This window comes from Triturus cristatus, chromosome 3_1 (assembly GCF_964204655.1).
Source record: "Triturus cristatus chromosome 3_1, aTriCri1.1, whole genome shotgun sequence".
Lineage (NCBI taxonomy): Eukaryota > Metazoa > Chordata > Amphibia > Caudata > Salamandridae > Triturus > Triturus cristatus.
Window position 1 is genome coordinate 334385773 of NC_140583.1, and position 23901 is coordinate 334409673.

At 43.1% G+C, this 23901-nt stretch overlaps 1 protein-coding gene and 1 long non-coding RNA gene across 2 annotated transcripts in view; both read right to left on the reverse strand.

The window, feature by feature from the left end:
* Positions 1–23901, reverse strand: part of SEC11A (SEC11 homolog A, signal peptidase complex subunit) — a 436958-nt gene that overhangs the window by 154040 nt on the left and 259017 nt on the right. The gene's annotated exons all lie outside the window — the stretch shown is intronic.
* Positions 10203–23488, reverse strand: LOC146860211 (uncharacterized). The gene is made up of 4 exons (XR_014978802.1): positions 23291–23488; positions 21199–21325; positions 20996–21089; positions 10203–10361 (listed from the first exon to the last, which is right to left on the reverse strand). It is a non-coding gene; the product is annotated as an uncharacterized LOC146860211 (long non-coding RNA).

A 23901-nucleotide genomic window follows, 5' to 3' on the forward strand; every position in this document is an offset into this window, starting at 1 on the left:
ATTGTTTGTTGCAGTACCATATGGCGGTGGTGTTGTCCGTGAACACCTGCACTACTGTTCCCCAGAGTGCAAGACAAATCGCCCGAAGCTCCAGAAGGTTGATGTGGAGCCCGGACTGCACCGGAGACCAGAGGCCTCTGATCTCCCCCTTCTCGATGTGGCCGCTCCATCCCAGAAGTGATGCATCGGTCACCACTGTGAACGCTGGTTGAGGAAGGGAGAGGGATCTGCCTTCGACCCAATCCTGGTTCGTTAGCCACCACTGCAATTGGTGTGCAGTGTCCTCTGAGATCAGGACGCAATTGGACAGATTCCGCTAACGTTATACCCACTGGAACTTCAGGTGATACTGTAGAGCCCCCATATGCCATCTTGCATGGTCCACCAGCAGGATGCAGGAGGCCATCAGACCCAGCAGCCTGAGGGTCATCCTGACCAAAACCCGGGATAGAGGCTGAAAGATCGGACTCATAGCCTGAATATCCCGGACTCGCTGTTCGGGAGGATAAACCTGAAACAGTTGTGTCCAGAACCGCTCCGATGAAGAGGAGCTTCTGATCGGGGGTCAGGTGTGACTTCGGCACGTTGATGGAAAACCCCAGGGAATGCAGGAGGTGGGCCGTAGTCTGGAGGTGGGAGATGACAGCCTGGGGCGAGCCCGCCTTCAATAGCCAGTCGTCAAGATAGGGAAAGACTGGAACCCCTGATCTGCGCAGATGACCTGTGACCACCGCCATCACTTTTGTGAAATCCCGACAGGCGCTGGTATGACCAAAGGGGAGCACGGTAAACTGAAAGTGCTCCGGCCTACCGTGAACCGGAGGTAACGCCGGTGGGCCGGCAGGACGGGGATCTGAAAGTAAGTGTCCTGCAAGTCCAACGCCACCATCTAGCGTAGAGGGCAGACAAGAGCTGAGCGAGTGTCAACATTTTGAACTTCTCCTTCGGGAGGAAGCGGTTGACATTCTCGAGATCCAAGCTAGGACGCAGCCCTTGGTCCTTCTTGAGCACCAGAAAGTAGTGGGAGTAACAACCACGACCTACTTCTGGGACAGGAACACGGTCAATGGCTCCCTTGGCCAACAGTGCCGAAACTTCCTGTTGGAGAAGGACCATATGATCCTGTGACATGCAATGTTACGGAGGTGGCATGGATGGAGGGGTAGTCTCGAAGGGGAGGGAGTATCTGCAAAATCCTCCTGTCCGACGTGAAGGTACGACAGTGGGGAAGGTGATGGGGAATCCTGCCGCCCACAAGCGTTCGGTGCCTGCAGCAGAGGGGGCTTTGGTGGACTGGCCTGCCCGCTGGCCCCAGAACCACGGCGCTGGTTCTCACGTCCCCGGCTATACAGAGGCTTAACAGATTGCGCCAGCCTGTGGCTCTGGGCGGGACGTGGTGGGGCATCCCTTCCATAGGCACGAAAGACAGACTGCACAGGGCTGGAGGTGGAGAGGCCCAAGGACCTGGCCGTAGCCCGAGACCCCTTAAAGCGCTCCAGCATGTTGTCTGCCTTGTCGCCGAAAAGGAGACGGCCATCAAAGGGCATGTCCAGAAGAGTGGATTGGACATCCCCGGAAAAACCAGTCGACCTCAACCAGGCGTAATGTCGAAGGGCTACTGACGAGGAAATCGTCCTGCCCAGTGAGTCGGCGGTATCCAGCCCACAGCGGATGGTAAACTTTGCTGCGCCTCTCCCTTCAGCAACCGCCCAAGAGTACGGCCCGGGCCTCCTCCGGGCACTGAGGCAGCACTTGCGCAACGGTGTCCCACACGGAGTAGGTGTAATGATGTAATGGCCCAGTAGACATGCGGTATTTACCGACCGCAGTCCCAAGCTGGAGGAAGAAAACATCCTCTTTCCAAGATAATCCAGCTTTTTGGATTCTTGGTCCGGGGGAGCGGTAGGGAATGCGCTCTTGGAAGTGGAGGCTTGGACTACCAAGCTCTCAGGGGTGTGGTGTTGGGAGAGGAAAGTCAGGTCGCTCGGGCCGGGCGGTGGAGTCGGCCAATCACCTGTCCAAAAGGAGCCCCTATGTTAGGCCTGGACCAGGTGCCCAAAAGGATGTCTGTAAGGGCTTCACTAAACGGCAGCAGGGGGTCTGAAAACGTCGCTGCCAGTTGAAGCACCTCATGCCAAGGTCTGGTGAGGTATCGAAACCAATGGCGTCCCCCAGTTCCTCTCTCCGGTCCTGTTCATACACCAACTGGTCCGTGAAAGGGTCCCTAGACCCCTCCCAGTCCTCCTCACCATCCTCTGGCTGCCAATCTGGTCTCAAAGAACAGGGGCACAAAAATACCAATCGGCGTCTGATCCGGCATCGGTCGAGGCCGGTCCGACTCAGTGTCTACCTCGAGCTGGAGTCGACGTCGGCTGGGGACACAGCCGACGCTGGTGGAATCGGCGTCGGGGAGGTGTAACATGGTCGACCAGCACCAATCCAGATCGGGCCTGGATCCAAGGGCACCCTGCGGCGCCGAAGCCGCTGGTGCCCAATGAACAAGGGCCCCCAGCTGGGACTGCGCGGCCCGAAGGCATGCCGGCAGAGTAGGGCTGCCCAAAGATGGCGTGCATTGCTTCGTAAAACTGACAAAGCTTGGCAGGGGTCGGTCCTGGGAAGGAGGGTGGGGAACCCGAAGTCGACCCTACGGGCTCTACACGCAGAGCGGCGAGAGGGGCACCAACTGCATACCTAGTCGTGTTGGCTGACGGACGTGGAGGTGTCTAAGAGCGATAATGCTCCTTCGACTTCTTTTAGTGCTTCAACTTACCTGATCCCGAGTGCGAAGACTTAGAAGAAAAATGGTGATGGCTCCGCGACCGGTCCCTCGACCTCCTACGCGATCGGGACCTCGAGCAACACGGAGCCGACTCCCAGGCCTCGAGTCGCTTTCGGGACAGCTCCCATAAAGACTTCGGGCCATGGTCGGGCAGTCAGTCGGTTATAGGAACCGCAAGCCTTAAAGCTGGGCATCCCTCGTGCACCAGGTGTCGATGGACTCAAAAAACAACAAAGTCGACAAAAAGTTCAGTCAAAAAGTGACTAGAGGTACCGTTCCCTCCGGATCTGTGCTTGCTAGCACGAAAAAAGAAATAACTGACATAAGCGGCGAGGGCAGCGTCTATGTAGCTACCGCAACGTCATCCCGGCAACTACAACAACAAACGAACAGTCAACCGACGCCACCTTCCAACGAGCAGGGGAACTGCTGACGAAAAACATTCCGGATCCAGTCTGACGCCTGGAGGTAATTCTAAGGTAAGGAATCCATAACTAACTGTTACTTTCAGATACCTGAGAGTTCACAGAAACTGTACAAGGAGAGCTTTGGAGTTCCAAGCCAGGTGATGTTCACCACCCGGTGTTACTACTAGCCCGTTTAACTGTACTCATGAATCAGGGCAAGTAGGCAGCAATAAAGTGTAGGCAGTTCATCTAGGCCTGTTTTTTTTAATTACTTGTAGTTTGATGACCTCTTCAATATAAACCATAATTCCAGCATACAAATAAAAAAAACACAGGTCTCGGCAGGCTACTTACACATGGCATGTGACAGCTTACAATATTTAGAAACAAATTCATAGCTTCTAAGTGCCCATGCCAACGCATGTTGTTCAAACGTGTCCCGAGACGATAAAAAGCTCCTAGCCAGGTCTTGCAGGAGATATCACGTATGGAAAGAGACCACTTGGCAGACGCGGAATGAGACATGATACATGTATCTAAATGATCAAACAGCAATAAATATACAAAAAGGCAACTTTCCATTTCCGAATTAGAGATTTGCGTTGGAAAGTCGGTTATTTTGGGTCGATAGAAAAAGTGAGAGAGAGATAAACATGTACAGGGGCTTGAAACAAATACTGAAACCTCAACAGTTCCCCGATTTACATGCCATAGATTCAGAGTGTTACAAACTTGCTCCAGTGGTGAGTGAATTAAAACAAAAACACCCCCTGCATTAGGGCATGGATCTACTTGCTCGCACAATCGGCAGCTCCACGTGTGCCTGTCTGCGACGTTTCAGCGCAGCCTGCACTTTAAATGGAGCACTTTTCTCCTCTCCCTCCCCTACTCTTGGCCCTGCAAATGAGTCAAATGGGGAAGGTCCTCCAATCCTAAAGTCTATGGTTCCCCCAACATAGGCTCTTACCCCACACAAACAAAATGGGAGATTGTAGCATAGATACCGATCAGGAACTGGTGCTGCTCCGCACAGTTCGAGTGACGCGAAAACAGTTTCAGCGGTGGGAACGGAAGTCTTCCTTAAGGCTGCACAGTTAACCCCCCACCCTCTGTATCTGTTAAAGTGAATTTAAAAAAAATGTTAATCACAGCACGAACATAACAATAATAGAACCATGGGCGGGAGGTGGGGGCTGGGGGAGGGGGGCGGAGCGACACAGCACACCACGAGAATATTAACTGAATTGTAAGCAGTGACAGGCTGGAGGTGGTGAGGAGACAGCACAGTGAGCCGAGAAATAAGAAAAAAAAGTGAGTGGAAACTAACCAAAAACCAGAAGTGAACTGATCCATTTAACAGAGTCGGTCTCAAGGGCGGGAAGAAAACAGCCAAAAGGTGGTACAACTATAAAGTAATTAACAAAGAAACCAAAGGAATTTTGAAAGGCAGACCAAGGAACGAATGAAAGTGATGGGTGTCCTAAAAGCCCACAGAGTAGATACAGAATGTTAAGAGAAAGCGCATGCATGCTGCTTAGGCTCAACCTAAAAAGGACTATATGGCGGCACTTCAAGAAAAACACATTTTTTTTTTTAAACATCTAGATGTCCAGGGTGGTGCATGAGTACTTGCATCAAAGGTGCCGGTGTCAGCAAAAACAAACAACCTTGCCTCTAAACGATAAGTATCACAGATGGGCTTAGGGTGAAGAGTCAGTATAATGACAATACCAGCAGCACAAGAGAAGAGTGTTGAGAAACATGACCTGCATAGACTGGAAATGTAGGCAAGATGCCACAACAAGGAAGACCATCAGGATAAGAGGGTGAAAGAAAAATCCCCTTCCAAAGGGAAAACAAGAATGAATTTGAACCCAGAGTGGTGTGGTGCCAGAGAGACCAGCGGTAACAGCCCATCATACTGAGTTATAAAAAGAGTAGTTTGCTAAAGTGCAAGGATGCACTGATGGAGAAAGGTGTTACCACTTGTCCCATTGTTCCGGAAAGTAATAGCCTCTCAGGAGAAGCAGGATAGCCCCATGGCGAGAAGCATAAGTAACACTCCATAAAGTGAAGCAAGGAGAAACTGGATAGTCACCGTAATTAGGCTCAAGTGCAAAGCAGTGAGTCCTGGTATTTGTAACGAAAAGCTCCCTATGAGGGACGCTCTAAATACCACAAAGGTATTCAGTAATGCCTATAATGCATAAAGAAGATGCTACACATAGAGCAGGGAACACACCATACAGGTATCAATCTTTTAGGCATGTAGCCCATCTTCAGAGAAGAAAAAACCCTGTGCCATCAGGTGGTAAACCCATTTAGGGTTTACAAAGAAAATCCCTCCCAGAGAGCGGGAGCCAAAAGCGGTCATCGACAGGCCGCAAGAAATAATACTACCTGCACAAGGCAGGAACACTGCACGAGTGCCACCATAAGGTGGAAGGGTACTATGAAACCGGGGTTTGCAGTGGAGGGGATCTGAAGCCCGCTCAGAACCGGGAGTAGAAAATTCCACACCGGTATGCGCCCATCTGTAAGAAGAAGAAAAAAAAAATGTGTCCCTTTTTTTCAACTTGAGTAATTGGGGAACTAGGAAGCCAGTACAGGAATAGACACAGTTAAGAGTCAGGTCAACCTCGACTGTCCCTAGAGTAATGTAATGCAGAATTGGCCGAACAATTGGGCACCATTGAAGGGCATGTTCTCCAGGGTGGTTTGGACAGCTTCCGAAAAGCCATAGTGTCGCCAGACATGACAGTGAGTTGGCACCAAATGAGCCATGGCCCGACCCACTAAATATGCGGTATCCATGCCTCATCTTATTTTGAATTTAGCTGCCTCCCGCCCATCCTGGAGTGTCTGGGTGAGTGTGCTCTGGTTTTCCTCTGAAAGCGACGGACACAGGCACGCCACCGAATACCACGATGCATGGGAAAAACGTCCCAGAACACAAGCACTGTTTACAGACCACAAGGTTGAGCTGGCTGAGAAGATGCTTCTTCCACAAGTGTCCAGCCGCCTGGACTTCCTGTCTGGAAGAACGTTTGGGAGGATGCTGGGGTCAGAGGAGGCCCAAGCGGCTGGCACCACAAAACATCTTGGGGTTGGGTGCCAGAAGAGACAGGCCGGGTCCCAGGGCCGTTGTCAATGGGTCAGTCCACATGGGCCCCCATAGCAGGCTTAGCACAGGCCCCTAATAATATGTCATACAGCGTTTCACTGCAGGGGAGCACAGGCTCTACTCCTGTTTGACCCTGCTGAAGCACCTGTATCAAAGAGAGCTGTTGGTCAAGGACCAATGCTGCTCTCTTCAACACCTCAGGGAGGGAGGAGCTCACCTCTGTAGCAAGGCTGGGAATGGGAAAAGAGTGGTGAAGATGGCAAGGACTTAAGGCCACTAGCCACACACCGTTCTGTCAGCCAGCTACTCTTTAGAAGAGGCTAAACAATCTCGTCCATGGGGTTCATAAACCCTAGCTCCTTTCCTTTATCTCCAAAATCCTGTTCAACTGTAGGAAAAACAGCAAGTGACTGTTGAGAAGGATGAGGGAAGGTGTCGGAGCCGGACGGCACCAGTGTAACCGTACCAGGCGCTGTCCGGCATTGCCTTGCCTTTGGAGAGGGTGACCGGCACCGCATCAAGAGGTGTCGCCAACGTTGCTGGTAGCGGTGTCACATACTCTGATGTCATAGCTGGGCCAGTGTGAGGTGCCATCTTCGTTGGCGCTCTAGCGGTTTTCTTGTTCAACCCTATTTAATGGTCGCCGGTGAGCAGATGAGCAGCGGATGCGTGCAGCAGGCGTGCCAAAGGAAAGCCCATCTTTGCCCATCCGGCCGGGGAGAGAGACACACTTACTCCTCTGATCAATTACATGCCCTACACATAAGTGACAAGCATTTGCAATGCAATAGGTCTCACATTATTGAATGTTGGCGCTATTGGCGTTGGAAATAATAATGCAACGTCAATAGCTGAAACTTTCAGCAATGCGAGGCCTACTGCAGTTCAAATGCTTTATAGAACCAAACTGTCAAGGATCCTGGAACCTGGATGGCCCACAGAATGCCATGGACGAAAGAAAAGCTGAAGACACGCATGCTGTAGCTCTGAGCATGTCTGGAGAATCCAAAAACACTTTTATAAAAAACATCACCTTTTTTTCAAAAACAGTATATATCTTCACAATTAATATTTTAAAATAGCATTTAAATAGTCTAAACTAGGCTGCTGCTGCAGCTAAATGATGCAGTGATTGAGGTACATAATATACTTTTTAGTAATAAGTAATAAAACTGTATCTAATGCAGACATTTTTGTAAGTGCCTCCACAATTCCAAATCTCAGCTAACACCCCTACATTACATCTCAAAAAGAATAAATCTTTGCCGCCATGAAGCTTTAAGCAGAGCCGCTGGAATAATTCAGTAGGAGAGGACCACATTATGCTGCAGGGTTGACTAAATAATGCAACAAAAAAAGGTTAATTATGCTGCACATTTTGTGGTTAGCATTACTTCATTATTTTGTTATTTTAACTCATGGTAACGCTTTCAAGGGAAATATTTCATCTCACCCAAATACAGCCGTAAGCAACTACAAGATTGCCAGTCAATCTTTGCAACGGGCCTGCCACTGCTCCGAACACTTTGCCTCATTTTAAGTAACTTTTGTTCCGTTTAAGCTAAAATCAATTTTTTTTTGTTGGAATCTGTAGATTATGGATTATGTAGCAAATGCGGTAAACTCATAATTAAGTGCAAAAATGATACTGCTGCAGAAACTCATAATTCCAGTGGCCCTGCTTTAAGTGACTCAATCAATTAATGGCTGGTTTCTTTTTCAACTTTCTGCACTACCACCACACCCTTCGCTTTCAGGCAGAGGCACCTCAAAGTCAATATTAACCATTCTGGAGCTGTTTTTTGTGTGAAAGCTGAGCCCATGGGGTGGCAGGTAGAAGGCCAGCAGGGTTGCATTCAGATGCGAACCCTATCCTCTCGACTACTGGAGCCTCACAGTAATAGTCTAGGAGACAGAGGAAAGGATTAAGATTCATTGATATTGTCAAAGAGAAGGCCCAGAATAGGGAGCACTGTATGGGAACTCATTTTTATGTTTACAAATGGCCAGAGACCGCTTCTTCAGAGAGATACCCGAAAGAAGGGGACAATATAAGTGGTTTCTTTTTTAACTTCTTTTTAAAAAGGCCATTCATTAGTGAAGCTGGTACTGCTGCCAGGTGCGTAAGTGGCCACTGATGGTTATCATTAGGGAAGCACATTAAGCAGGACTGGGGCTCAGGGGTTTGAGGGGCCCACTGCATCACAATTATGACATTTAACCTTTAAAAAAGGGACATGGCAGAACATTTTTCTTCCTAGCATTAGGGCCGAGGTGATGATCCGCCAAGGTGGGGAAGAGGTAAAAGATGCAAAGGAGATATCCTGCTACTCAGGACTGCAGTTATGAGAATTGCAGCAGGTGTAGTTGCATTGGGGTCCAAAAGTGGAAGGGGCTCACAACACCCCAATTATGGGGGTAAGTATGTTTGGGATAATACATGTTTTTGTTTGATGCTTTTGCTGTTTTAGAAGTCTAATATTTAGTGAGGTTTATAAGCTATAGAAAAAGTACTCCTGAAATCAGCTCATAAGCCCCACCCCCTATACACACCCATTTCCCTCCTACTCCCCCAATCCTTGCCATAATGTTTTGGAGGGGGGCCCGACTTCGAAATATTTTGCTTAGGGGGGGGCTCTGAGCAAAAAAGTTTGAAGACCTCTGCCTTAGACTTTGTCAAGGCTGTAATTCAAGATATATATACTTCATTTGTTATGCCAAATTTATGAAATATGTTCAAAGGAGAAAAGTCTGAAAAATCATCTAACACATACCACCTAAACATAGCTCAATGCATTTTACATGGTACAATTCTTTTGTTTCATTGACCATTTCAAATCACATTTAAGAAAGGAAGAAAACAAATGTCCTCCACAGTCATATAAATATTAAAATTATATGCATCCTCAAAATCTAAACAGACAAGGACATATTCATTTTTTGTCCCTACAAATGATAAAGATTGAAGAAAGAGACCAAAGAACCCGACAATATTTCAGTGCGTAAGAAAAAAGCCCGAAAGAAACACCACATAAGAATACTAGAAGAATAAGTAGACACCCAAAGTTTGTCATGAAGAAGAGATCCACTCATAGGACTCACTCTATATTGACCTTATAGTTTTCTAAACTTTCACCCGATGTCAAAAAAGTGCCCAAAATTCGCAGTGAATAAACGGTAGCTCACCTACCAATAAAGCGAACTGTTATCTGACCAAACAATATCCCCTTGGGCAATTGTGAAAATTTGCTCACATTATAGCCAGAGTATTCCTCACGAATCTATATGATAAAAGAAAAGTCAAAAATCAGAGCGCAATCGGACCTACAATGTCTTGCATGTTTTTTTTATTGTCAAATAATATTCTTCTTCTTCAATTAACTACAACCTCCTATGAGTTTTTCTTATTAGTTTATTTGTTCTAAGTGAACATCCCAACCTCGTACCTAATTCCACTATTTATGTATATATAAATGTGTATAAGTCAAGGAGACAAGAGACTTCAAAAAGCCTCTAACGTGATTTTAAACATAGCGCGATAGCAATTACATCCATATGGAAACACACCTTGGACAACTCGCACATCTAATATTATTTCATAATATTAAAAATTCTTTGTTGTAAATCAGGTCAGTAAACCCGTTATACTGATATCATCATTACCACTTAAGCATAGCCTGCTATTAGCAGACAAATCTCACCTTGAAAATATATTTGAAGAGTCAAATTTAAGCTCCGACCCGCAATTTAGTCAACCTTGATAAGTATCATTCTACAAAGAAAGGAAATGTATATTGGAATATTTTCTTTAACTCGACCAGAGTTCGTCCCAGCCAAAACTCGCCATAAGCATCAAACCGCACGTTCCAAATATTGAAAAGCTTACCGAAAATGTAATCAACAGCGTCCGTGTTCTGTTACGTGCTCATTATTCTGTATATGAGCAGACGCTTGAATCTGCCGCATTTACGTGAAAAGGACTGTACGTGATGTGCGTCTTCAGTCACGTGACATGCCATGTGACCATACATTGGGAAGCTGATTTCCTTACCTAATGGCAAAAAACACACGCCATTTTGGATGTGTTTATTTCGTTATAGCGTCGCTTAAATCTCCCGCATCTACATAAATGAAACCACACGCAGTGTGCGTATTCAGTCACTTGACATGTAATGTGACCAATAATCAGAATATTAGGTACGTTTCCTCATCTAGGGCCATATGTAGGTAGCCTAATACCAGTCGGTAACGGCCGATTTTCGGTAAAGGTCCTGTTACCGACCGGTATTCAGGCTTTTGGTATGTAGGGGGGACATTTCAGGATTCGGTAATTTACCGAATCGGTAAAATTACCGATTCGGTAATTTTACCGATTTGGTAAATACCGGATCCTGAAATGAGATGTAGGGAGAGTGTGTGGGTGTTGTGTGGATTCGTTATTTACCACCAACTAAAAGTTGGTGGTAAATGACGAATGGCTTAGAAAAAGCATTTTTTGGCACTTAGAAGTGTGCAATGTGGCAGACATACATGTCCTTAGGGCATGTATGTGTGCCACATGTGCACACATGCAGGAATCAGGGGTGCAACAGGGTGTCACTGTGACACCCTGCCACCCTTGATTGTGCTCCCCCCATTACCGAATCGGTATTTACCGATTCGGTAATGGTAACTGGCTTCCCATTGATTCCTATGGGCCTCCTGGCCCATAGGAATCAATGGGAAGCCAGTTACCTTTACCGAATCGGTAAATACCGATTCTAAATTACCGACCAATTCAGATTCGGTAATTTTTACCGACTGATTACCTACATAGCATTTACCACTTCATAAATACCGAATCGGTAAAATTCGGTATTTATGAAGTGGTAAATGTTGGGCTACCTACATAAGGCCCCTAGTGACTAAAAACACACGCCATTTTGGATGTGTTTATTTCGTTATAGTATCATATTATATTACATCCTAAGTTTTCTAAGCCTAATTACTTATCAGATGACCAATATTATTACTGAAATATTTCTTTCTCAATTGACCTTAACTATTTGAATTGGTCGGGCGCGATGTCCACAGAACCTGTCTTACGCTAATATACTATAGTGGCATGTTTCCATCAGCCATTCGAAATGGGGGGGTGGGGGGGGGGGGGGGTTCACACAAATTTTTTAATCTTTTCACTTGTTAGTCCAAAACTATATCCTTAGCTAATTTTATTTATTATCAACATAACACTAAAAACATACTCCCTTATTTTTTTTCTATTTCTCTTGTGTGAGCCTTTCACATGAGGGAAACTAGTAAAAAAGGATGAATTGCAAAGAGATAGAGTAGTTGAAATCATTCTATTCGTTTTAAAAAAGAGTGTATTTCATAAAAAACTGCTTTTCTTCATACTAATTCGCATATACAGATTTTGTTGAGTCTAAAGTTATACGGATATAGGTTGATCTTAAATTTTTAACATTAGTTTCTAAAGCATAGACAAGATGTTCTTCCATAAGATATTCATTACATATGCTTTATCCTTTATTACTGATTATCAATGAATACGCTCAAACATTAAACTCAATAAGAATTTCTTGAAAATTCAGTCTTGTAGGAATACATGCAGTTCCCGGTCAATATTTATTCCATGATCAACAGCCCTCAATTTAATTAGCCACCTAGATTCCAGTTTCCGTAGGGCCAATGTGCGATTCCCTTCGCGTGGGTCTGCCTCTACTACAGCTATTCCATGAAACTTGATGTGGAGTATTTCTGAGGATTGATGTACACTGTTGTAGTGGGCAGCTAAGGGATAGTTACTATTGTTATTTTTAATTGCCCTAATGTGTTCCTGAACATGCTCTTTTAAAGGACGAATTGTACTTCCAATGTAGATTAAGCCACATTGGCAAATAATACAGTATACAGTGTATTTAGTATTGCAATTCATGAACTGACTAATTTGATGAATTTGTCCTGTGTTATAACTGAAGTTTTTTAATTTGTCCATGGCAAATTGGGATATATTGCACATTGTGCATTTGTAAAAGCCCGCCGACTTTCTCTGTAACCAATTCTTGGTTTGCCCCACTATACTGTTTTTAGGTATCGAGGGACTAAGGATGTTTTTGAGCGTCCTACCCCTATTGTGAATTATTCGTGGTTTCACAGGAATATATTTTTTTTTAACTGGAATGCAATTTAAGCAAGTGCCAATGTTTGTGCAATATTTTGTAAATGTCATGTCTGTGTATTATATGATGTTATTAGTGCAATCCAATCTTTATTTTTCCCTCTTTTTTGTTTGTCTTCAGAAGATCTGTACGTTTGACGTTCTTGATCTTGTTCTGTGCTGTGTCTAAAGTCTGATTGTCATATCCCCGGATGAGAAAACGATTTCTCATCTTTATAAGTTCTTCCTGAAATATCAAGTCAATACTACAGTTTCTTCTCAGTCTTGTCATTTCGCCGTATGGTATGCCTCTCAATTGTGTAGCAGGATGTGTACTTTGGGCATACAATAGCGAATTACAGGCTGTTGGTTTCAGATACATTTTACTCTCCAAATAGTTATCTTGGAAATACAAGGTTATGTCCAAGAAATCTATTTGATGTTTATCACTATTTTGAGTAAAAGTAAAGTTATAGTCATTTGTGTTTACATACTTAATGAAGTCAGTTAGGGAGCTCTCATTGCCCCCCCCCCATATCATGAAAATATCATCTATAAAGCATCCCAAATAGATGATCGAACCCGTCAAAGTATGGGGCCACTCTTTCCATACATGAAATTCCTTAAAAAAACCTATGTAAATATTAGCGAACGATGGTGAAAATTTCGCTCCCATTGCCACCCCGGATGTCTGTCTATACCATCCTCCATTATGCTGAGAAAGTTGTTATCCAAGGCCAAACGAGTAAGCTCTAAAATCATTTGGGTATGCTCATAGAGCGTTGCGTTTCGACAGAATGTATGTTAATGCCTCCATACCCCTTGATTGTGGAATACAAGTATAAAGAGCACAAAGTTCTAGTGTGACCAGAATAAAATCATCATACCAAGATAGATCTTCCAGTTTATTTAATAAGTTCTTGGTATCTTCTATAAAGGATGGTAACCCACGTACTATCGGTTTTAGATAGATATCTATATATTCAGAGATTTTTTTCTGTAGGTGCACCTATTCCTGAGATAATTGGTCTCCCAGGTGGTGTCGTCAGATTCTTATGCATCTTCGGCAGAATGTATATACATGCTGCTCATGGTGTTAAATTCAGCATGTATCTGTACTCCATATCTGATAATAGGCCAGAGTGGAGGTAAAAACCTAAAGTTCTTTCAATAAGTGTCGTTAACTCTCTCATTGGATTATCTGAAACTTTAATATAGATTTCACCCTCAGTCAGTTGTGTGTCTATCTCCTTGGTGTACATTTCCAAGTCCATCAAGACAATGTTACCCCCTTGTCTGCTTCTTTTATTGCTATATCTGTGTATCCTACGAGTTTCCCCAGCGCAGCTCTTTCTTTTTGATTTAGATTGTCCTTAAAACCTTTCTGTTTTTTCTGACTCTTATCTTCCAGTCTATATAGATCTTCTGTAACTGCTCTGTAAAAACAATCATATTGCCCATAGGTAATATAGGAGTGAACCTGGACTTGGTCTTGAGTCCACTGTCCAGATTCAGATCCATATTAATCTCTAGGTCTTGTAAGATCTCTGTTACACTTGGGGCAATTCCCATGCTCTCATCAATTGACAATAACATCTGTAGATCATGTATATCCTTAATTGTCTTATCACTTGTAGTTACAGTATAGAGTTGTATCTGACACGGTTTGTGATTGTCATCAAAAAATCTCTTTAATTTCAGTTTGCGAACATACTTGAAAAGATCCACATGTATTTGAGCAAAATTTGGTTTGGAAACTGGACAAAAACTCAATCCCTTTTGTAGCACAGAAATCTCAGCATTTGATAAATCATGTTGAGATACTTTAACAATAGAAACATTCTCAGTCATATAAGTGGGGCACATTGTACAATTGGACTCAAACATGTTATTCACTCCAACACTCAGTTCCTCTGTGAGCGTGATGCTGACCTGAGCACTCTTTTGTTTTGATTGTTTTCTGTTTTCCCCCCTCTTCTTGTTCTTTTCCACCAGAGTCCTTCATTTGAAAAGCAACTCCGTTCCCTTTTCTGTAGCGTTTCAACTCGTCTAAAAAAAAAAATAAAAAAAATAAAAAAGAGGACGATCCTACTCCTAGATTGCAATTCTCCACATCGTTCACAAGAATCTCACTTCTATTGTCACTTGTTGCACTTGCTATACTCGACAAATCAGACTCACTTACTGATATAGAAACTGTCTGTTTGGCTTCACTAGATTTCTCCATTTTCCCTCTCGGTTTATACTCATCAAATCTCTTCGCAAAAGTATATATCCTACCACTTCTATAGTCGTTCTCATCACGTTTGAGTTTTTGAATTTTCTTATCCTTTGTGTAATTCTGATGTGCACTAAGCACCTCTTTCAAAATTCCATAATTCTTTTCTGTAGCTTCTTTGAGATTCAAGGCTCGAAATTCCCCTTCAATGATATCAATCTCTTCCAAAAGTTTTGACCTCTTTCTTTCTGCATGTTAATATATCCATCACCCCCGAAGAGGATATTAAGTTCTCCCAGTCACCTAAGAGATCCGCGTCCAAGTCTTCAAAAGATGGAAAAATTATGACCCTCAGCCCTCGTGGTATCTGCTTGATTTCTATATATTATACCCTTGGGTTGTGGCGTTTGGCACCTTTTGGTAGTAGGTGCTAGAAAGAACAGAAAAGCACCCGGATAAAGATACAAATAAAAAAAAAAAAAAGAAATATATTACTGTCACACTCAAAAAATTGACAAGAAATAACCAATGATTGTGCGGTTCCGTTTTCCTGAAAGGGAAATACTACTACCAAAAATCTTTTGTTCATAAAACATTGTTTGGCGTCAAGGACAACATATTTTCATGTTTATTTTATTCTTGGAACAAATAGGCCCAACCCCCTGCTGCAAAAACCCTTTAGCTGCCTGATTACAGCACCACATGATGGACCTGGGGCAGGCAAGGTCTGCAGTGAAAGTAATATTTGTGTACATATGTTAATGTTGTTCCAACTTGTATTTATGGTTAATACAAAGCCTTTATTATTAGAGTGAGCGCTGTACGGAAATCTAAGTTAAGCCTGCACCGACAGTGGTTCCAGTATAAAAATGTGTACACATGTTTGCAAAGATTAACAATACGAGGCTACGTATAATGCTTCCAGGATGCTCTCTGATTTGAAGCAAAAATATGCAAATACTTGAAGGCAAGATTAATGATTCTTTGCTTTCAAAATAAAATGTTCATAAAAAATGCAACTAGGAAAAGCAAGTCTTGCTAAACTATAGTGACATTTTAGATACCATTTCTTTGAAGAATCATTTAGTAAAATGTGTTGATGCATACTAATATTTCCCAAGAATATTCGTCATGGAAAATCAGAGTAACCAATTTCAACAAAATTTTAGGAAATAAAAATAAACAACCATTGGCAAGGCAAATAGGCATGCCACTGGTGGTCAGCCTCTTGATTTTGTTGATGCGTGCCTCGTTTTGACACCATTTTTGTAAAACTTTACTGCTGTGGGAGCTGCCTGGCCCTTATTATAACAAACATTGGCAAAAGCTAAAATATTGTTGGTTTAAAAAAACCACACAGCCACAGTAGTTCCTGCCATTGAACAAAACTACTTTGCGTACCGATATACTCCGTGAAAAAGAGCAGAAGGCTGTCATTCACAATGAAGCAAGCCAGTAGACAGAGAGTGAGAGCTAAAATTTTAATAAAAACACATGTCTTGATTAGCGCCAGATGAAAATAGGGGACAATTCTCAAAGAAAGAAAGTCACAAAATTGCCCCAATGCATTTATGTCGATTTAAGGCTTTCGTGAATTCTCAAGAATTTACAGAAATAAGTCAGGAGATCACATTCCGAGAAAATATTTGTGAACTGTATGTTAGCACGAACAAATATGCATCTGTGCATTTGCTAATGTGAAAATCCGTTGAGCAGTAACAAGTTCACACCACATTCCCACCAAACACCCCCCCCCCTCCCCCAACCCGGGAACAAGTTTTACTTCTGCCCATGTTAGCAGTAAACTTCCAACCTTTCTCTGTATGGGATAATATTAGAGACGAGCTGATGAAAACCCATAAAACATGCAAGTTAGTAGGTTTGCACAGACTCAAAAGGGCAATACAACTATGGGGAACTATTGCTTACCGCTACCTCCATCCCCAGTATGTAGATCTGCAGAATGGGGGCAAAATGAGGGAAATGCTAGCATTCAAACCCTACTATGATATGAGCTCTGGCACAATCAGAGAGACTATTATCAGTGCTCTTTTATAATGAAATTGCTGCCATAATTTGTAGACGCACTACATGGTACCAAAAGGACAAGTGGGTTTTGTTACAGGAAAAGTAGATTTATGAGGCAACTCGTCACTCGATGGTGATAAAACTGAGGTGCTGGTGGTCGGCAAGAGTCTGAACTGTTGGACATCGGTTTGCTCCCCGGGATCCATAAGGAATTGGCCCCAGACTAAACCAACCACCGAAAATCTGGGTGTATTAAAAGCTCACATTTGAGACTCAAGTCTGTAAAACGGCCTCCACATGTTTTGGTATCATGGGGATACTAAGAAAGATCTTAGACCTGCTCCTACTGTCTTCCCACAAGATTGTTGTGCAGCCTCTGATACTGCCCTGACTAGAGTGTGGAAATTCCCTCTATCTGGGAGGCCCAGTGTATGTGTTGAATAGACCTCAGATTATCCAGAATAGAGAGGTGAGGCTTTTACTTAAATTAACGAGATATCAACCGGTACCTGGCTTGGCTGCCTTTCACTGGCTTCCAGTCAAATGCAGAATTCAATTAAAATCGTTATGTATCGTCCACGGAGGATCCCATTAAAAAAAGCTTGCATTTTTTGTTTCCTTTGATACATCTGGATGTGCTCAGGAGATCATTGAGGTAATCTTCCCTAAAGTTAGCCGAACTACCTATAATTTGGAAAGCTAGGAGTGGAGGTCGGTCCATTTAATTTCTTGTGACAGAATTTACCTCTTAGGATGAGCATGAAGGAGGAAAAAGGTGTGTTTAGGAAAGTATGAAAAATCTGGCTTTTGTTGATGAAGATCAACTAGTGCTCAGATGCTTGACAGCACTGGGATTCCCCAGTAGGGTGGCCAGGTGGAACATAAGTAAATCTGAATCAAATTAAGACTACGGGGACCCTTCAATGCTCACCAATTGCAGACAGATCTCCCTGCTACCATATCTGGCTAAAACAGTGCGCCCAAGGAGTTTGTTGGGCGCACAGTTTTTGTGTGGAGCTAGGACCGCTACCAGGGAGCCGGCTTAATCACGGTTGGGCTGGCCACTATGCGATTCCACATTTTGACTTTGTGATCTCCTTTACTTCCTTGAAAGATATGACGCGCACCTGACACTCGACTCGTTTGGATATTTGCTCTTTTATAACTATTGAAGGACCGAAGACACTATCGGCCATCGCTTGTTGCTCTATATATTTGGTCTAGAAGTTTCTCGTCTAAATTAATTGACTCTTATTTGGACGTTCCGTAAGTGACGTTGTTCTTCTATTCCAGACTTTCGTGAAATCTGGGATGGATCATTATTTGATCATTGTGACTCGCTCTGGAACTGCGCAATTGCCTTGAAAAAGTCTGAATACGTATTGTGGTACAGACGAAACACGTTTTGGCTCGATTTCTATTATTTGGTGGGAAATTCACTATAAAGAATAAAGAAGACGAATTTACATCGATAGTGGACACTTTGAGAATGCAATCATTCATTATGTGTATTTTGGGTGAAAAGCGCCAAATGTAACTGTACTAGGGAGTGCCATTACTGAATAACTCATTTGTATATGCAGGTTTCTGGACCCGCTATTGGCACTGTTGGGTAATCAGAGCCATCAGTTTACACAGCACCCCATTTTCTACAATTGTCTAAGCGCTAACGATTATTGTCAATATTGACTTATATCATCTACTTTAAGTGCGGTTTATCCCTGTTGAGGGATTGCTATTACCCTCCGTTTTTCAAATCAGTGATATTGCTCACTGGATGAAGACCAACTATCTAAAGCTAATTACCGACAAGACCGATATAGTGATCTTAGAGAAGAGCACTTCGCCGTGGTACTCCACCTGGTGACCAGCACAGTTAGGACTGACACCCACCCCCCACATAATAGTGTTTCAGGAATTTGTATTGTCACACTCCGTCTTATGATAAATGAGACCCTTAATTTGCACTCACTCCAGCTGACTGTTAGAGTTCAACGTTTCAGAGATGGACTACAAAACCCAGTTTCAGTAGTTTAAGCGTCCTGTGAAACTTGTGTTAAAAGCCTACAAATCAACACAGCTCTTCATTTCAATAGTGGTGTGCTGGTATGGGCTGCAATCCTTGGAACTGTAATCCATTCCAGGTGGTCCAGTGCCTTCTGGAGGATTTTTTTATGTGAGCTCTTAGGATCCAGTGGTCATGAATCTGTAGACTTGACAGGTTTAGTTGGTCCTCCAAGAGAGTTATTCTTAAAATAACGGACAACTTTCTCTGCCTCTCTCATCCTTAGTTGGGATCTACCCCTTCACTGTCGTACCCTTACAGGGTCCTCCTTTACCATGCTTCAAGAAGCTTAGCTACAGATTCTGACTACAGTGTATACTTGTAGTGATTATTATAGCAACCAAGAATTTGGGAAGCTTGAACTTTGATCATAAGCCAGACTTTTCTCAGAGAGTTTTCTGTCAAGATCTGCCTATGGCAAGGCCTGTGGTTCTCTTCTAATGTGGCTTTCTTCTGCTCAGAAAATAAAATACAAATGAATTTTGTGGGAGCACAGTCAATGAGGAGTTGCCTAATTTTAAAAACAAAGACTTTGGGTTTTTTTTGTTGAGAGTAGAAATTATATGGTTCATCAAAATCTGTAACACCAAGCCAAATTTCCTCTCAGCACTACAAATTACTAAAGCACTTTTGGGTTACTTTTTTTGCCATACGTCTGAGTTGAATGTTCGCATATAACCTACAAATAGACATTACAAAGCTTTGCCCACAATAACTTTATGAAGCTCTTTTCCAAAGTCAACAAATATACTATCTGTTGTCAGGACATACATTGTCAAGCCCAAACATGATTACACGTTTAAGACTTCTGGATTTTTCAAGAAACGCCTTTTACCTTTATGAAAAAAGCTCATTTTTGTTTTAGCCTGTTCATCTTTGATGATAGGACAATAGTTTAACTACCAAGTAAACTTAGCAATCCTACACAGACCCAATTACGTAGGACTGCACCATACTGTTTCACAGTGCACACTGGTTTCAAATGAGTTGGAGTTCTTATTCTTGGAGAAACTAATTCAGCACTACCCTGCCTAATAGTCAGCCAAGAATAGGTGCAGCTTTAGTTATTCTGGGGTACTAAGTAATAACGTTCTACTTTTCTCAACAAGCTAATAGTGATTTTACCAAATGCATAATAGTTGAATAACTAATGATACTTTTCTTGCTTCCCATTGAGGAAGTGGAAAACATACTTCTAAGTCTGAAGCCTTAAAGAGGAGAGCGCTTAGGACCTAAGAGGTTGGTCATCTAATAAAAATGGAGAAGCCAACTTACAAAAACATGTGAGCAACACAGACATTTCATGACTGCACCCAGGGTTTATAGATGTTTGTGTTGGCTCCCACAAGGCAATCATAATGTGGCAAATCTAAATAATGCTCTGTAGCACCTGAAGGATACTCTGTTACAAAGAGGTAAAGTGAGTGCCTCCAGATCTCTCACACTGAGTTGCTCTAGAACCAGGGCTGTAAGTGGGACGGATACGGTTGATGCTCAGCACCGGCAGCTGTGAAAAGCAGGTGCCGAAACAGGTCTACTATGGGGCTCTCCATTTTTGCCCTCACCCTCAGAGTAAAAAAAACAATTTCTCAGTAGTAGAACCACCCTTCACTGGTGTTTGATATAACTTCAAAGAGACTTGTTATGGTTATTTCTGATGCGAACAAATGATGGACAGAATGCTGAATGAATCATACATTCATCTTCAGTCAAGAGACCTGGGTTAAAACCATCATTCTTTTGCTCGCCATGACACCCCAATTCAGACCCAGCCATATGCAAATCAGTCTTGATACATCCAAGACACCAGAGCACACCTTATAATAGTTACTTTTTTAATACGTGCGATGCGCGTTTCGCCCTCCTGGGCTTCCTCAAGGCTGCAAATTACATATAAAAACATGGTTGTAGCAACTTATTCTACAAACAATAAAAGCTCAAATCAAGCAATTAAAACCAATAATATGGTGAATGTCAATTCAGAAAAAAGGCCACCAATACCGAAATTAAACCATTCCATCACTTTTGTGGGTCAAACATCCCACAACTTCACACTGTACAACACACAGAAAAAGAAAATAAACACCGCCACCACCTATTCAAATCACCAAGTGCCCAATTTAATTCCTGTGGTCTATGTCCAAACTGTGTCTGTTAACCAACCAATATGTGGTAGTATAGTAGGTATGTAGAAAAAAAATCTCTTATTGCTCTCACCTTGCTATTAGAATAACGTTATCCTTATGTCTCCAACTAGACCATAAGGTTCACGGTAAATGTGTCATATAGTTATTATCCTAAGTGATTATATCTGTAAATGAAATTAAGGGAATCTTTAATTTTCCTTTCAATACAACATGTTTTAGAGCCATTTGATACTTGATACGTAACCCCGAAAACGTCACATGTTCACATCTTACCAATATATCACAGTGTTATTCCTGTGGTTATGGGCTTCAGTATAATCTCCCGTCAATGCATGTTCTTTTGTAAATACAGCATCCTTCCCGATTCCGATATACCTCACGGAACCATGTTAAGTTCCATCTATTGAAAACAAAACGCCCGGACGTCAGCCCACCTGGAATAGTTTAAATATAGTTCTCACCCTTAAATCCGTCTACTAAGTAGAATATCTTGAAACTTCTTTTTCTCCTGTGTTCCCTCTTACCGTAAATGCCAACGAGTCCCACAAGCAAATCAGTCTTGACCCTATTCCTCATGGGAACAGTCCAGTGCGGACTGCCAAGCAAGGTCCTCGATGGACAGGAAACAAGCATCCTGGGACGGTTTCATGGTATTACACCTCATTAGCCAGGCTAGCTTGAATCCATTGGCACAGTGAGTAAGGGACCCATGTTTGGGCATACCCATCCCACTTAGGGCAAAAAGTGTTACGCAAATAGTTATTGCTCAGTCTCATTTCACACTTGAAGTATTTTCAATATTATATACAACAAAGTAATTGTTGTCACTTATGTTATGCAACTAACAACCATTTATTTATATATCTAGGTGTAAGGACAGTTCATTTGTAAATGGATGCATTAACAGAAAGAGGCAGACAACATACCAGAAGGGCAGCATACTGTGCTAAGCACATTTTTTAAATTTACATGTTAGGCCACGCCCTTAATTACATAGAGCACGCCTCGTTGAGCCACAGCCCCTTCCCTCCCACCTCCAGTGTGTTCATCCCACTTAAAGCCCCGTCTAAAACCGTTTATGATTGGGGGTTGTCTAACTCTTCAAGATGCATGTCCTCATCGATTGAGAGTATTCACTATAAAGAAGTTAAACTATCAGGGAGTTGCATATCTTAATAATAAACCCTCGGAACATATTAACAAGAACATGTTTCAGACCATGAATAACGAATGGTCTACATGTATCATTCCTATATTATTTTGAGACAATTTAATCAGAACAGGAGGATGAGTTTGGAAGCATGGTGTCCCCAGTAGTAAATGCACCAGAACTCGAATGCTACAATGAACACCATGTCCATTCGAAGTTTTGAAAAGTGCAACAGAAAATGTAACAGAGGGCCTATATCTTAGTGCGAATGCGGGCCTACGGCTCAGAAATTCTTTTCACCCCACACGAACAAAGCCATGTATGTGCCGTGCCGCATGCCAACTCGTTTTCGCGGGACTCCGGCACCTACATGCTCAGATTATAATTTTTTTATGAATCCTGTCTGATCGGATGCTCCAAACTGTTTTTTTTTTGTTTTTACAAAGACCCGTCTCTACACTAGGATACAGACTGAGGCCCTCTGATGTTACAGTATCTGGTGCACCTTTCAAAACTTTGAATAAACATACAACCAAAAACCAATAAGTAATCAGAACTAAAAGCACAAAGCAAACTATTAACATAACCGTTTCACTGAAACCATAGAATGCGTGGCCCTTCATTGGGTAATCTGCATTTTTATTTAACTGGAACGCACTATTGTCTCTACTTTTTAGCGGGGGGGGGGGGGGGGGGGGGAAGCGCTGTGCCCCATCATCCGACTCCTTAAATATCTCCGGAAGCAAGCACTACCAAGAGTGCAATGGACCTAAGTAGGCTACCACAAAATGGTCATATAAATCCCTGCGTGTTCTTTTAATGGGGCGTCAGAATGTATGGGATGTGGGCACAGCCTAAAAGGTAGACACAGGACTTAAAATGCCTTTCCTAAAGGTACCTGAACAGACATCTCTTACTGGGATATGGCAGGGTCTCTGCTTTCTGCGGCATAACAGTTACACCCAACATGTGAACACCCCACTCGAGAAAAACACCTTCAAAGCATTAGAATAGTCAAACATATCCCATAACCACCTAATGGGAACTATTTATAATAGAGAAAAATACTTATCTCGTTAATTTAAGACACTACACTACTGATCCGCATTCACATGCCCTAGTTTGCTTTGGGAGTTAAGTCCGTGTGATTTACTGAACAGAATGACTAACATTAGCTCTAAACTTTCCCTGTATTAGCTTCCCTTTTCTCCTCACCTGCCGCTTGTTCATGCGCCGCACATCATCTAGAAAGTCAAATGATAGGAACATTCTGCCGAAGACAACGTAGCAGCACAGGAAACCGGGCAACAAGGGTCACAGGGAGCAGGGAAGACAAACAGGGGAAAGGGGGGCAAGACACACAGAGGATCAGTGGCACAGCCGATGCTCCTCCGGCTTTCTCACTTCCGGGATAAACGCTTCCGAGGTCGAGAGCTTGCTTTTCAACAAACTTTATTGTTGAGAGAGTAACAGGAACTGACTTGCGCAAGCAGTAGCTATAGACTTGCGGCGGCCATGTTGGAATGGGGCAATGTTCTATTCATAGGAAGGGTGCCTTCAACGGAAATGGGCATATAGCATACAAGCCAACCCGCCTGATTCAGGTGGGAGACTACCGATTTCATTCGGATTGCCGAATCATGATCTGCTGGAAATCAGGCAAAAGCGGAATTGCGATGTCTGTCACGTACTCTTCCATCTGCCCTTCCAAAAATTCCCTGTATCAACCAAAGTTAACGCTTTGTAATTCATCCTTGGAGGGGGAGATTAGATCGTGTGGCAAGCCTCGCCATTTTATTTTTGGCCAGCTTTACAATACACTGGGA